The following is a 13,685-nucleotide window of genomic DNA, read 5'->3' on the forward strand; positions in this document are numbered from 1 at the left end:
TGCATTCCCGGCGGGCTCCCAACCTCAATCTCTGCCTGGAGGTACCGTCCGCTCTCCTGAAAGGAGAAATTATTGACACACAGAATGTCTGCTATTGCAAGCCCAAACTCTACTAAGTTGTGCTGGCTGGGTCCCCGAGAAACAGTCTGCACATCACTGCAGACGCAGGCCCTAAACAAAAACACATGTGCTCGCCTCTGCCTTGGAATCCAATGGCCTTTAAGGAAATGGATCTCTGTTGAAGAATGAAAGAAGACAAACTGAATCAACCCACCATTTGCAGTAATGGTGCTTGGTGTCATTTATTATTATGCTGACCAGGTACCTTCTTTAAGGATAATGATAAACTAATCTCCCCTCATTTTATCTGCAGACACTTTATTGTCCTGCATCTGGCCCTTGCCATGAATTCATACATAGGTGGGTTACAACAAGGAAGAAGAGTTTAAGTATTTTGACAGCATTAATATTGATCATGGAATAGATTAAGAGACAGCTAGGAGGAATTTCTTCATGGGATCAAAATCTCCCTCTTCCCCTAAGCCCCAGAGACAGCCAGCAGCAGTAGACACCAACATTTATCAATGCAACAATTTCAACTCTTGAGCAAAAGTCTCCCATCTCAGAGAATTTGCATCTAACAAATCACTGCGTTTTGTTCTTAAATTTATCCTGTGGCAACATTTTGGCAGGATTGTTGGACTATGGGATAAGGAGACGAAGAATTTTCAAGAATGGATTTCCCACCACCAACTGCTGCACACTGAGCTGCATTGTCCAGAGAGAGGTGGTGATGATTAATCACGTCCAGTTCTCTAGGACCCACGCTGCCCTTCCCCCTCTCCCTTTCAATTTCCTCCCCTTTTCATGGGCTTCTATGACAGGAAGAATGATTTACTGACTAGCTGAGGATAACAGATATCAGGTCTTAGGTCCAATCTAGTTTAGTGTCTTTTAAATAAACAAGCCTGGTCTTGCTCTGGGCCCTAACACCATTGCCTTTTTTCATGGCCTTTATTCTGAACAGGTTGTCGCAGCTCCCAGATCTTGTTTGCTTTGTTTGGTCCCTGACCCCTTGACTTACTCTGTAGCCAAGCTGAGATCTAGTTCATGGATTTGTGTCCCCTTCTTTGACCCCTGGCTTCCCTTCCTAGCTACAATCCTCACTTGCCCCTCTAGCTATTCTGTTTTGGGGCTCTCTAGCATCTTGCAGGAGCCCAGTCAGCACCCTTGCTGGCTTCTCGTGAGTTCCAGGGATGGAACCCCAACTCCTGGCCAGCTTGAACTGCATTCTGAGGATTACTGCAGGAACGATTTAGTAGGAAATAAAGAGGAAGAGGAATCTGGTTTATTGGGTATCTAACCTATGCCATGAGTTGTGCTTTATGCATGCTACCTAACATTACAAGATTGTGTATCGCTCCCAATTAGCCTTTACAGAAGCTGAATCTAAGAGTTGAATAATTTACCCAAGATCACTCAACACAGCTAGTGAGTGGAACAGCCACGGCTTAAGCCCACATCTAACTGTTTTCTGTTATCTTGTTCTTCCCAACAATCTTAATAGTAATCACAACAGTATTTCCTGAGTATTTATATCTGCCAGGATTTGTCCAAGCCAATCGCCTATGTTATTTTCTTACACTTAAAATTAAGATTAATTCACATACCATAAAAGCCATCCTTCAAAAGTGTACAATTCAGTGTTTTAAAAATATATTCAAAAGATTGTACAACCATCACCATTATCTCATTCTGAAACATTTTTATTGCTTTCCCAAAACTACCTACCCATTACCAGTCACTCCCCAACCCCCTCTCTCCCAAGTCCCTGAAACCACTCATCTGATTTCTGTCTCTATGGATGTGCTTATTCAGGACATTTCATATATATGGAATTATACAATATGTGTTCTTTTGTGTCTGGCTTCTTTCACTTTGCATAATGTTTTCAAGATTCACCCAAGTTGTAGCATGCATCAGTACTTCATTCCTTTTTATGGATGAATAATATTCCATTGTTTGGATAGAGTGTATTGTGTTTGCTTTGGGTAAACTTCACAACTTTCCTGTGAGGTAGGTGCAATTATTATCTCCACAGGTAAACTGAGCTGTAAAGAGGTTAAAGGACACTTTAGGCCATATTCTACAATCATTTTGCATTTGTTTTTCAGTTTAAGTTGCTTTTTATGTTTTTAAGGTAGGTTGTTTTTCAGTTTCAGTTTCAATTTAAGTCCCAAGCAGATGATGGGCCAAGCTTGTAGCCATGATGTGACCCATGCCACACCAGGCTTTCACCCAAGCAGTGCCCAAAAACCCTCCCTAGTTTCTACCTCAAGATTGTGCCAAAATCTCCCTCCAGGAGTCTTCCCTGTTCCACCTAAGCCCTCAGCACTCCAGTGTGGTCTCCTTGACCTCCATGGTTTTGTAGCACGACCTGGGACCCTGGTCTAGTAGGGAGGTCGGCAAAGAGAGGCATCACTTTCTGATAGGGCATTTGATTATGCCTTCCATTGGGCACAGTGTATTCATTCAGATGTTCTGCCTCAATTAGAGCTGGAGAAGTTACAGTTTTTCTTCCCTAACAGGGATTTCAAGGACCAAGTGACTTATAGAGAATAAAAGGATAAGAACTAAAGAATACATTATTTTCTATTACATTACGGCAGTAAGTAAATGCTTTTTTATCCATAAAATTATATTTCATGTCAGCCTCCTAGAGCTTCAGTCTATTTTTATGATAATAAAATATTGATTAATTGTCCATCGCCGAACCTGCATAATAAGGCATAGTTCCTGTCCTCAAGGGGCTTATACTCCGAGTGGGAGGCTAGACTATACACAGGGAAAGTCATTGACTATAGCAGGCGCTCGATGCTCCATCACATGCCAGCACTGATAGTGGATGTATGGAGGAGTCAGAGGAAGGGAGGACTATTGTGGGTTGGAACAAGTTGGGAATCCTTTCTGTATTGAAAGGCTACAAGGTGGGGATGGAGGGCCTGAGGCTTTGAAGGAAGACAGGAACTTGGGAAAGCATCCAGAAGAGGAGAGAGGTGGAGAAAACAGCTCACAGAAAGGCACAGGGATAGGCATGAACTGGGTGTGGTTGAGAAAGATGAGTAAACTTATCTGACTGGCGTTGAAAGGATCTTGGGAGGGGACTGGTAGGAAAGCAGAGATGAAACCATAGCAGAACAAAGAACTTGGATTTTATTTGGTAAGCAAACAAAACTCAGGCCAGGGGAACTTTGGCAAGGCCAACATGAGCATCATAGAGTCTGCTGGCAAGACACGAAGTGCCAAGTTACTGGCGAAATGTTTTGCGACTTGTTGCTCCTTGAGAAATAGTGGTAGAGACAGGGCCTTGAACCCAGTGGGGTGGGCATGCTTAAGGTAGCATGTTCACAGGCAGCTGGAGGTTGTTAAGAGCAAAATGCAGATAACAAGCAAGCCCCAGTGAGGAAATGACCTAACGTGGGCTGGTGCAATGAGGGAGACCAGTGGGAGAATTCCGAATGTGTCCGGGACAGTTGGACTTCACCATTTTTATTTGTCCAGTTTGGTGGCCAAGTCACATTGAGCTAGTGTTTGGGATAGACTGTACCTACATCTGAGCTCAAGAAATGTGTCAATGATTCAGCCTAAAATAGATTCTGAAGGTCTAGTGTTAAAATGTAAATGAGAAACTGCCATTCTGATGAGAGCTGTCATTTATCGAACTCTTGTGTGGAGGGTACATTCTGTGCATTAGCTTTAATGTTCATGCATTTATGCATAAGAAAACCACTCAGAGAGGTTGAGTGACTCACCCAATGTCAAACAGCTAGCAAATCGCCAGACTAAGGCTCAGCCATTGTGCAGCTAGCATCAGAGCCCATAGCACTTTTACTCACTTATGTTGTATCCAAATGGGTTTTCAGACATTTGTTGACAGAGAGGCATCTGTGCATATTTTCATTCCAATCATCCTGACTTTTGACCTCCTATCTCACATGTGAGGATTGCAACACTGTCCTGGTTGTCTTTTGTTATTCAGGCCTAAAATAGGTGCTGAACACAAGGCCAGATTTTAAAAAATGGGAGATTAGTGCCTCTTCTCTGGGCTTTAAACAGAAATTCAACCAATTCTCTCCATCTATATCCATGAATTTAATGCCATAACTCTATGGATGAATTTTTCTACAATTAGTGCTGGTTTTTGTTTTGTTACTTTTATTTTTTTTGAGTCAGGGTCTCACTCTGTCTCCCAGGCTGGAGTGCAGTAGCACAATCATGGCTTACAGCAGCCTCGACCTCCTAGGTTCAGGCAATCCTCCCGCCTCAACCTCCTGAGTAGCTGAGACTACAGGCATGCACCACCATGTCTGACTTTTATTTTTTTAAATTTTGTTGTAAAGATGAAGTCTTGTCATGTTGCCAAGGCTGCTCTCAAACTTTTGGGCTCAAGCAATCCTCCCGCCTTGGCCTCCCAAAGTGCTGAGATTGCAGGTGCGAGGCACCATGCCTGGCTGAGAAGTTAATTTTTGTGGGGAGGATTCCATGATTTAAGCAGAAATTCCTTGCTATTTTTGCAGCTCTTTGTGCATCCTTGTTCATAATTTCATTGGCGGAGTAAAAATATGCATACGCACATGTGTGTATGCGCACATGTGTGCACTCAACGCATGCACTCACACATAGACACTCGACCTTGTTAATTGGAAGAGAATGAACACGAAAAAAGGAGTGGGAAGTGGTCTGGAACAGGGAGATCTCTTGCCTGTCTGGTGAAGTCCGTGCAGAGACTGTGCTGCAAGCAGCCGGGTGCACGTCGGGGGGAGGTCTGCTTCCCCGACCTTTCCACCAGGGATTCTGACACTAACACTTACATTCCAAGCATCTTCTAAGAGGGCACTGCTTGGGGTATGAGCCTGCTCACATCAGGCCCAGAAATTTCACTCATGTGTTTCTGATTCATTTCTACTCAGAAAAACGTGTGGCTTTAAAAAGCAACGTGACATGTAGTAAGCTTTTCTAGGCCGTCTCTCCATGCAGTAAGCTTTCTAGGCCGTCTCTGTGTCTCTGTTGGTAGGAGCAGGCAGATCTGTTTTTCCAAGAGAAAACGAATTCAGACTGCAGAATCCTCGACCCCAGAGGCAGAACCAGCAGCGAGTCGCTCACAGGAGGCCCTCTGCCAGCGTCAGGCGACTCCCGACAATGCACCAGCAGGTTGAAATGGTGCCCGCGGCCGGGAGGGAGCACCGGTTCAATAACCCGATGATAATGATGGCTTTTCTCCTTGCTATTTTTATTTTCTCTATTTTTCATCCTTTCATTTGCTTTCATTACCCTAGGAGCATTGATTCCCTAGTTCTGCTAACTGCTTTAAATACTTTGCTGCCACAATTGTATTCTTGTTTTTTCAGATTAGCTCATCTTGAGCCAATTCATTTACCTCCTTTGTTTTTTGTTTTCATTAACTGAGATATTGCAAATTGCCTGAAAATAGTGGAGTTCTGTTTCATTCTCAAATCCTTATTGTCTTTTAGGCCACTTGGCTCTAGAACTGTGTATCTTGGCCTCCAATGCGTTTACCTGGCTCTACCACCAGACTATACCCAGCCTATTGTTCTTGTCTTTTTTGCTTTACTGGCCGATCTGTTTGGTTTTTGCTCTTTGCTGCTCCTGGAGACAGATGGTAGGTAAGGTCTGCTCTTGTTATGGCATTATTTCCAACTGATAGAAAGTGAGCAATACTGCTCCATCTTGAGGAAAGGATAGGAGCTTTGGATACCTACAGGTAGGTAAGTGAATTCTGACTTTACCCTTTCCTGGCATATGACCTTGGGGCTGCTTTCTTCTTGTGTTTCGTGAAGATTGTAATCCACTCACAGAGTGGCTGTAAGGACTTAATATGTTTCTATCATTATTTTCCTCTGTATTCACATGGTCTAGCACAGTGCCTGGCATACAGGAGGGCCCATTTCATGTTGGTTGGTGTCACTGCCTTTCATTCAAAGGACACCAGGAACAAACCTATAGTTGAGCAAGTTGGGTGTATTGCTCATAGCAGCGGATAGAACACATACCTGAGGAACTGTGGGGTGTCTTAGTAAGATGGTGCTCAAAAGCTTGTCATAGAATTTGGGCTTTAGTTACGTGATTTGGGGGAGAGTCTAGGGAAATGAGATTTGTTGCTGTCAGAAAGTAGAGATAATTCTATGATTGGGTATCTTAATAAATCTGATCCAAATGAAGTAAAGACTAGAACGAGGATAAAAATTGTAATTGATAAGAAAGTACTTGCCATTCATTCTGGCCCAGAGATGAGGGCATTTAGTTTTGCACATGGCACAATGACTTTGCTTCTGTGTGTCCTTGGACACAATTATGAAGTGTGTCTTACTTTGTCGCATTTTATTATGATCTCCAAGTACCCTTGACTGAGGATGGTATTCTGTGAATTGGTTTTTTGGGGGTTGGAGTTTCACTCCTTTGCCCAGGCTGGGGTGCAGTGGCATGCACACTCACGGCCACTCCGATGTCGACTTTCTGGGCTCCAGCGATCCTTCCGCCTCAGCCTTGCTGGTAGCTGGAACTACAGAAGTGTGCTACCACGCCTGGCTATTTTTAAAAATTTTATTGTAGAGATGAGGTCTCGCCAAGTTGCCCGGGCTGGTCTCGAACCCGCAGGCTCAGGCAATCCACGTGCCTTGGCCTCCCAAAGTGCTGGGATGACAGGCTGATCCACTGAGCCCGGCTCTGTGAATTAAGTCTAGTAGGATAATAGCACAGTTTAGCTGTGAGCACAAGATCAACTTCTGAATATGAGAGGTTGCTCTTTTTTCTTTCTGACTAGCTTTCTCCTTTCCTGCCTGTCAGAAGGAAAGCAAGCTGGCCAGCTGGGCAGTGAATCTATAAGGGAGGCAAATTAGGGGATGGGTGGCTCACATGTTCTGCTGTAACATCAAATGTTCCTCATGGAACGCAAGTCTATGAGAAAGTGACTCGTTTGATTGAAGAGCAATTCAGATAAAGAAGGGAGAGAAAGTAAAGGTATTGAGGAGGGAGCTGAACATTATCTGAATTCTTGTCCTGGCTTATCGGGGGCTGAGGGGTTCCAGAACCAAGGACTGGACATCCAGAGGAGGAGGACATGGCGGAGGCTGCAGAGCATGAAGCAATTTGGTGGCTAGGGGCACAGCTGAACCCAGTGTGTACATGATGGATCCAAGTTGAGTGGAGAGGCCCCACACAAATGGGAAAACAAGTACAGGCAAACAGAGAAATACCAGACATGGTAAGACGAAGTGAGAGGCTTCAGGCGTTGCAACTTGGACAAGCTTTATAAAGCACAGTGGAGAGGTAAGAACTTCATTCAATGGCATAACCCCCATCTATTCATGGGATAAAGCTTTAGAAGATGCTGGACCAGGCCAGGTAAAGATGGTATATTAGGAAACCATGGGGAATAATGTATGCCTGAAAATTGGAAAGGTTAGGAGTGACCAGATTATTGATACTCTTTTTTTTTTTTTTGAGTTGGAGTCTCACTCCATTGCCCAGGCTGGCATGCAGTGACACGCTCACAGCCACTCCGGCATCGACCTGTTGGGCTCCGGTGATCCTTCTGCATCAGCCTTCCAAGTAACCAAAACTACAGGCATATGCTACCATGCCCAGCTAATTTTTTCTTTATTGTGGAGACGAGGTCTCGCCAAGTTTCCAAGGCTGGTCTTGAACCCGTGGGCTCAGGCAGTCCACTCGCCTCAGTATCCCAAAGTGCTGGGATTACAAGCTGAGCGGTACTCTTAAATGTAGTCTTCTTGTCTCCCACTGGCCCCTAGACACATTTATTTGTTAAAATTAATGGGCTATGAAGATTAGACATCAGAATGGCTATTACTGATGTTACTAATAGATTGGTGTTGCCGAGAAGTCTCAGAATTTTCTAGCAATTTTATCATGCTTGTGAAGGATGCAGCTAGTTTTCCACATGTCTCATGATTTATCATCTCACTGGTATATCTGCAATTGGGATATTTTTCCTTAGTCACCGTCTATACCAGGAACTGCCCATTGCTTGACAAAACTGTAATCAGTGCTTCCCATTTCTACTTTAGGCAGAGAAGACTGCAAATGGGCAACTTCTGGCCCCAACACTGAGGCCCAGTGTCCATCTTAGTTTCTCTACAGGTTCTCTAGGTTCTTAGTCTTATTTCTGAAACATCAGCCACCTTGATTTTCCTACTACTTATGACTAGGCAATCTGGAATCCCATTGGCCTCATTCTTCAAGTCTTTTTTACCTATTGAATTTCTTATCTATCATGAGGAAATTGACCATCGATTCTAAGTTCTTGGGTAGCAGTGATCACCAGCTCTAGGCCCAATTTTGCCTTTGACTCGGTTTCATCCATACCTTAGTTCAGACTGTGGTTCTTTTTCTCGATTCCATAACACTCACCAATACCCACTTTTGTCTATGAGGCCTGCCGCTAAGAATGAGGGAGGTGGAGGAATATGTTCAGCAGACTCCGTACTCTGGACCAGAGAATCAAACTGATCAATAGCAAGGAAGGCATATTGATGAAGAGATTGGATGAGGTAACCTTTCCTGGTTCTCGATTATGTAGTACTGATATAGCAGTGCCACAGTGGGTCTCCACACTGGGAGTGGCCTGTAGATCACTCTCATTGACTAGGAAAGGCCATCCAGGTATGTTTGAGAATGGTGGGCAGCTGTCTTTCCCTTGTCATCTGCTCCCACCCAGCTTTCTTCTGTGTGCCCACCCAGCTGCTCTGTTCTATTGTGGAACACTTGTTCTTTCCTAGGTGAATTTCATACTGCTCCAGAGCTCGAGGGCAATTATGTCCTGCTCAGCCCCTAAACACAAGGACCTCATCCCTGTTTCAGCGTGTGATCTGCAGAGCTGTGGAGCTGTTCTGACCACCTTGAACTCCACCCACCATTGGTCCTGCAAATGCCTCAGCTTGGCTTCACCTTTGTACACTAGTTTAATGACCCCAAACAACCAGTCTCTGATTGTGTCTTGAACTTCGTTTATTATATTTGCCTTTCATTTTTTCCCCATCTCCTCCAGATTCTTAACTTTCCAGATGCCCCTTTACTTTTAGCATAAGGTATTGCCTTCTATGTCACAAGGAAAAGAAAGAAACCAGTGGGCAAGATGTTTTCGTCTTCCTTGCTTTTCCACTGCACAAATATTCTTGCATCCATACTTTTCTGCAATCAAAAATATAAAAAGTGCCCCACTTCCTGTTTAAGATCAATTTCCCATCTCCTGAGTATCATTTTTCCTTTTGTTTCCCAAACTGCCTACTTGTCTTAGTACCATTTATTATATTTATTTGCTCTTTCCCTACTAATTAAAAATGTTAACTTTAAAAATTCCATATATTTATAGATGCTAGACTCTTTATTTTATCCTATGCACCCATTTGTCTATACTGTTTTAAGTATCATAGCTTTATATTGCTTTTTTATATCTAATAGAAGTTACTATTTAATGTTTATTTTTGTCTCCTTACCAAAATATAATTTTGGTTACCATTAGATCAACAGCACATAGTAGATGTTTAGTAGCTCTTTATTCACTAAGTGAATTACCTGTGTCTTTAATCTCCTTTTCTCAATCTATTCCTTTCCACCAACACTCAAACTCTTTAATTTTAAAAGTAAAAGAACCATCCCGTATCCCATATTCTCTCCAACTCCAGCCCTCTTTTTCTATTTCTTCATGTCATACTTCTTTTCAAGATGTTGTCTACACTGTGTATCCTCGTCACATCCTCTCCTCCTTTCCTGAAATCTAATTTCCACTTCTATCATCCCTGAAAATTCTTCTACCAAGGGCACCTGAGACCTCTGCTCCTAAAATATTTTGGTGCCCCCAAATCTCAGCCCAAGCAAGATGCTTCTTCTGAGTTTCAAACTCACATACCCAACTTCTGACAAATGATTTCCACGTGCTTCCTGAAACTATGAACAATATGTTTCCTCTCATATTCCTCACCTCAGAAAGTAAATGCTGTTGTATATCCAGATGTTCAACAGTAGACCCAAGATATCCTCTATAGCGCCTTCTTTCTCTCATTTTCAACTTCCAACTAGTCACTAAGCACTTCCTCAATCTATCTTCAGATGATTCTTGTGTTAGTTCAGTCACTGTCACTGTGTGTCTGGATTACTACAGAAAAGCTCACACGAGAGATGAGTCCCGTGTCTCCTCCCTGAGACCCATATTCTATTCTACAGAGTGAGCAATTGAAATGAACTCCATTTCTGTACTTCCGTTTCAACTCCATCACTGAATTCAACTTACTATGGGATGAAGCTCAAATTCCAAAGCATGAGTGGAGTCTCTTGTCTACTCTTTAATAACTATGTAAATATACATGGATCATTTTGAGACTTAGTTTCTTCATCTCTACAATGGGAATGACAACGCTTTCCCTTCTTGTTTTGTAGCAAGAATGAAATGTCATCAAATATGTAAAATATAAAGTGTTTTATGCAGTCAGGAATGAAAATCTGTTGTTCACTACATGTCTGTTGAGTGGATGAATGGTTTGCTTCTATCACTCCATTCCCTTATTCAGTCCCATCAGATAAAGAAGGGAAGCAGAGCAGCAGGGGAAACAATTTTTAGCCCCTTGAATTTGAGAGAGTGCTGCTTCACAATCTGGGACCAGTATGTTTAGTGCTGACTCTCCTTCTCCTCAAGTGTCTTTATTGCATCCATCTATACATCCCGCTGTGGAAGAACCACTTCAAATAAGCTCTTCTCAGCATATACTACCACCCTCTGAGGAGGGTATGTTCTGTGAAGTTAAGGAAATAAATATAGATTTTTCTAGGAGGAAAGAAAAATGAAGGACTTTCACTCTCATTCAATTATCACTTCAGTAGCTGTCTACATGACTGAAAAAATTCCCCTCACATCTCTGGATAGATTCCCCATTGTCAAAATCCCCCTTCTCACTGGCTGACAGAGACTAGTTTTAATGCCAACAGTATTTGATGTCGAAAGCAAAGAGGGAGGTGACACCAGGATCTCTTACTCTGCATTAATCTCTTCATTATTTCTGACACATATATTATAATGTCACAGATTTAATAGAGGATAATGCTAACACAATTCCAAAGCATTAGGTGTGATATGAGGTGACTATAGTCTAAACTTTTAATATGAAAGAGAGATTCTGTATGTGAAGGTAAATGAGCTTGAACACAGCCTCTCACAATGGCCATCACAAAGGCATTGCCTTCACAATAGGGAGTGAGAAATGAACTTTTCATTACTGGTATGATTGACATCTTTTTGTGTCCATTCATGGCTGCAAAAATCCCAGTGTCATAACAGAGAACATGAAAAATTTTTCCAACAGCTGTGATGGAGACTTTAAGTTATGGAAGCTTGAAGTCAATTGTTTCCAAAAATGCAGAGCAAAATGAAATAATTTTGCACCTTGCTGTTAGTCAAGATGTTTCCTTCCAAAGCATTTTTTAAAAAACCCAGTGGTATCTAAATGATATATATCTTTCCAATAACCACAGGTGGTATGTCTGTTCCAAGGATTTCTCTGTAAGTATTTCCAGCAGGCCCCCATGGAGCTAAAGAAAAAGGAGAGAATCACTAAAGCTACCCAGCTCTTCAGCTCCAGGCCATTCTAGTGTCCTGAACCTAACTTTCCTTTTCTCTTTTTCTTTTGTTTTGTTCCTCGTTGTCTTTTATGTGGGCTTTACATCTGGGCTTCCCTTCTTTTCCTAATATCCCCAAGGATTAGGAATTCAGATCCGACTATCTGCCAGTCTCTCACTTGATACTTACTCTCTTAAGTTGATTTTTAAAATCTCAGTCTCCCAGATCATAGTTAAACGAGACACATCACCCTTTCCCTGCTCCTGAATCTCTAGGGCTCCTTCCAGGTGAGGCTAGAGCTTTGTCCTGCTAGGGGGATCAGGTGACAGGTCATGAAAATAGGATGATGAGGCCCACTGTATGAATGGAAACTGGAGCTTGGAAAGGTCTTGTGAGTGGACCAGAGTCAAACATGCCCGTGGCAAAGCGAGGACAAAACCAGCTCATCCCAACTCCTCTCATCACTCTGATTCATAAAAAACTAGAAAAGAAATCGGAATGGCTAGCGTTTTCTACATGCTTCATATAACAAAATGTTTTATAACACATTAAAAAGTTTTTACACAGTGGGTGCTAGTTTTCCATAACTTTGGAGGAATTTAGTTCTTTAAAGGTGTGTTTCATGAGAGTTTCTCCTGATTTTAACAAAGGCAAAATATTGAAACTGAACAGAAAGATTTATTGCCACAGTGGGAAGTAAAAGAAAAAAACCACAAGTATCTCTTGGAATATTTAAAAATCTTAAAATATAATAATATACCGTTGCAAAACCATGAACTCTTTAGAAAGTTGATAATGGATCAATTTCTCACTATGTTTACAGAAAAATAAAGATTGTTCTAGTTTATAAATCAGTGTTTCTGACAATGCTTGTGCATTTGGTTTGTCTTTCTTTGAAGGTAATGAATTCATACATAAAATTATGAGAAGAATTAATTAATTTCATAACACTAAACTGGTCAATCCAAGCTGTGAAAACTTTTTTTATCTTAGTGCTTGACCTAACACATCAGTCACTTGAGAATCAATCTTGAGAAGTGAGGAGATTTAGATTCAAAGGAGCAAAAGTAGAAAGAGTGAAGACTGTGTAGCGGGATAAAGAAGAATTGTTGCTGGTGAGACAACATTGTCAACATTGATATAATGATCACCATGTATTGAGCTACAGATGGTTCGCAACTTAACGATGGTTCAACTAGGATTTTTCAAGTTTACGGTAGTAGGAAAGTGGTTCACATTCAGTATGCTTCTTGACTTACAACAGGGTTATGTCTGGATATACTAATTGTAAGTTGAAAATATCATAATATTTGGTACCTATAATGGCAAGGGATTTACATATATTATTATTCATTTTTGATAATACTGAAATGTTGCTATTATTATTTTCATCTTGCAGGCAATGAAAAAGAGCTGGAGTTATTTGCCTAAGTTTTTAAAGGTACCGTGGTAAATAGTTTCTAACATGCCTCTGTTCAATCTCCTCTCCTGTTATTCAGGCCACCCACTCAAATATCGGCTGGATCAGTACTTGCTTCTCAGGAATATAATATGACAAAAATGATGGCGTATAACTTCTACAATTAGATGATAAAAGACAGCAATTTTTTCCCCCTCATACTCTACTTTTTCAGGTACTTTTTCTTGCCTTCTTGTTTGTTCATTCTGATGAAACCAGCAGTGTTGTGAGATGTGCTATGGAGTAGCCTATGTGACAAGAAACCAAGGGAGGCCTCCAGTTAACAGCTTATAAGAAACAGAAGCCTCTGTCCAATAATCTTCAAGGAACTGAATGTATTCAACAACCACATGGGTGAACTTGGAAGCATATTCTCCAATTGAGCCTTCATCTGGGACCACAGCCCCAGCCAACACTTTGATGAAAGCCTGTTAAGAGACCCTAACCCACAAGAAACTGAAATAATAAATGTGTGCTAAAAGGGTTTAGTCTTTTTGCCTCAGCATAACCATTAGAAAGTGTTCAGACATTCTATTGCAGAACAAACAAGCAGCCTATCCCATCCTGTCCCCCCTCAGG

The sequence above is a fragment of the Carlito syrichta genome, unplaced genomic scaffold (genome assembly GCF_000164805.1).
Source record: "Carlito syrichta isolate Samal-C Ts95f unplaced genomic scaffold, Tarsius_syrichta-2.0.1 Scaffold315821, whole genome shotgun sequence".
In the NCBI taxonomy this organism is placed as follows: domain Eukaryota; kingdom Metazoa; phylum Chordata; class Mammalia; order Primates; family Tarsiidae; genus Carlito; species Carlito syrichta.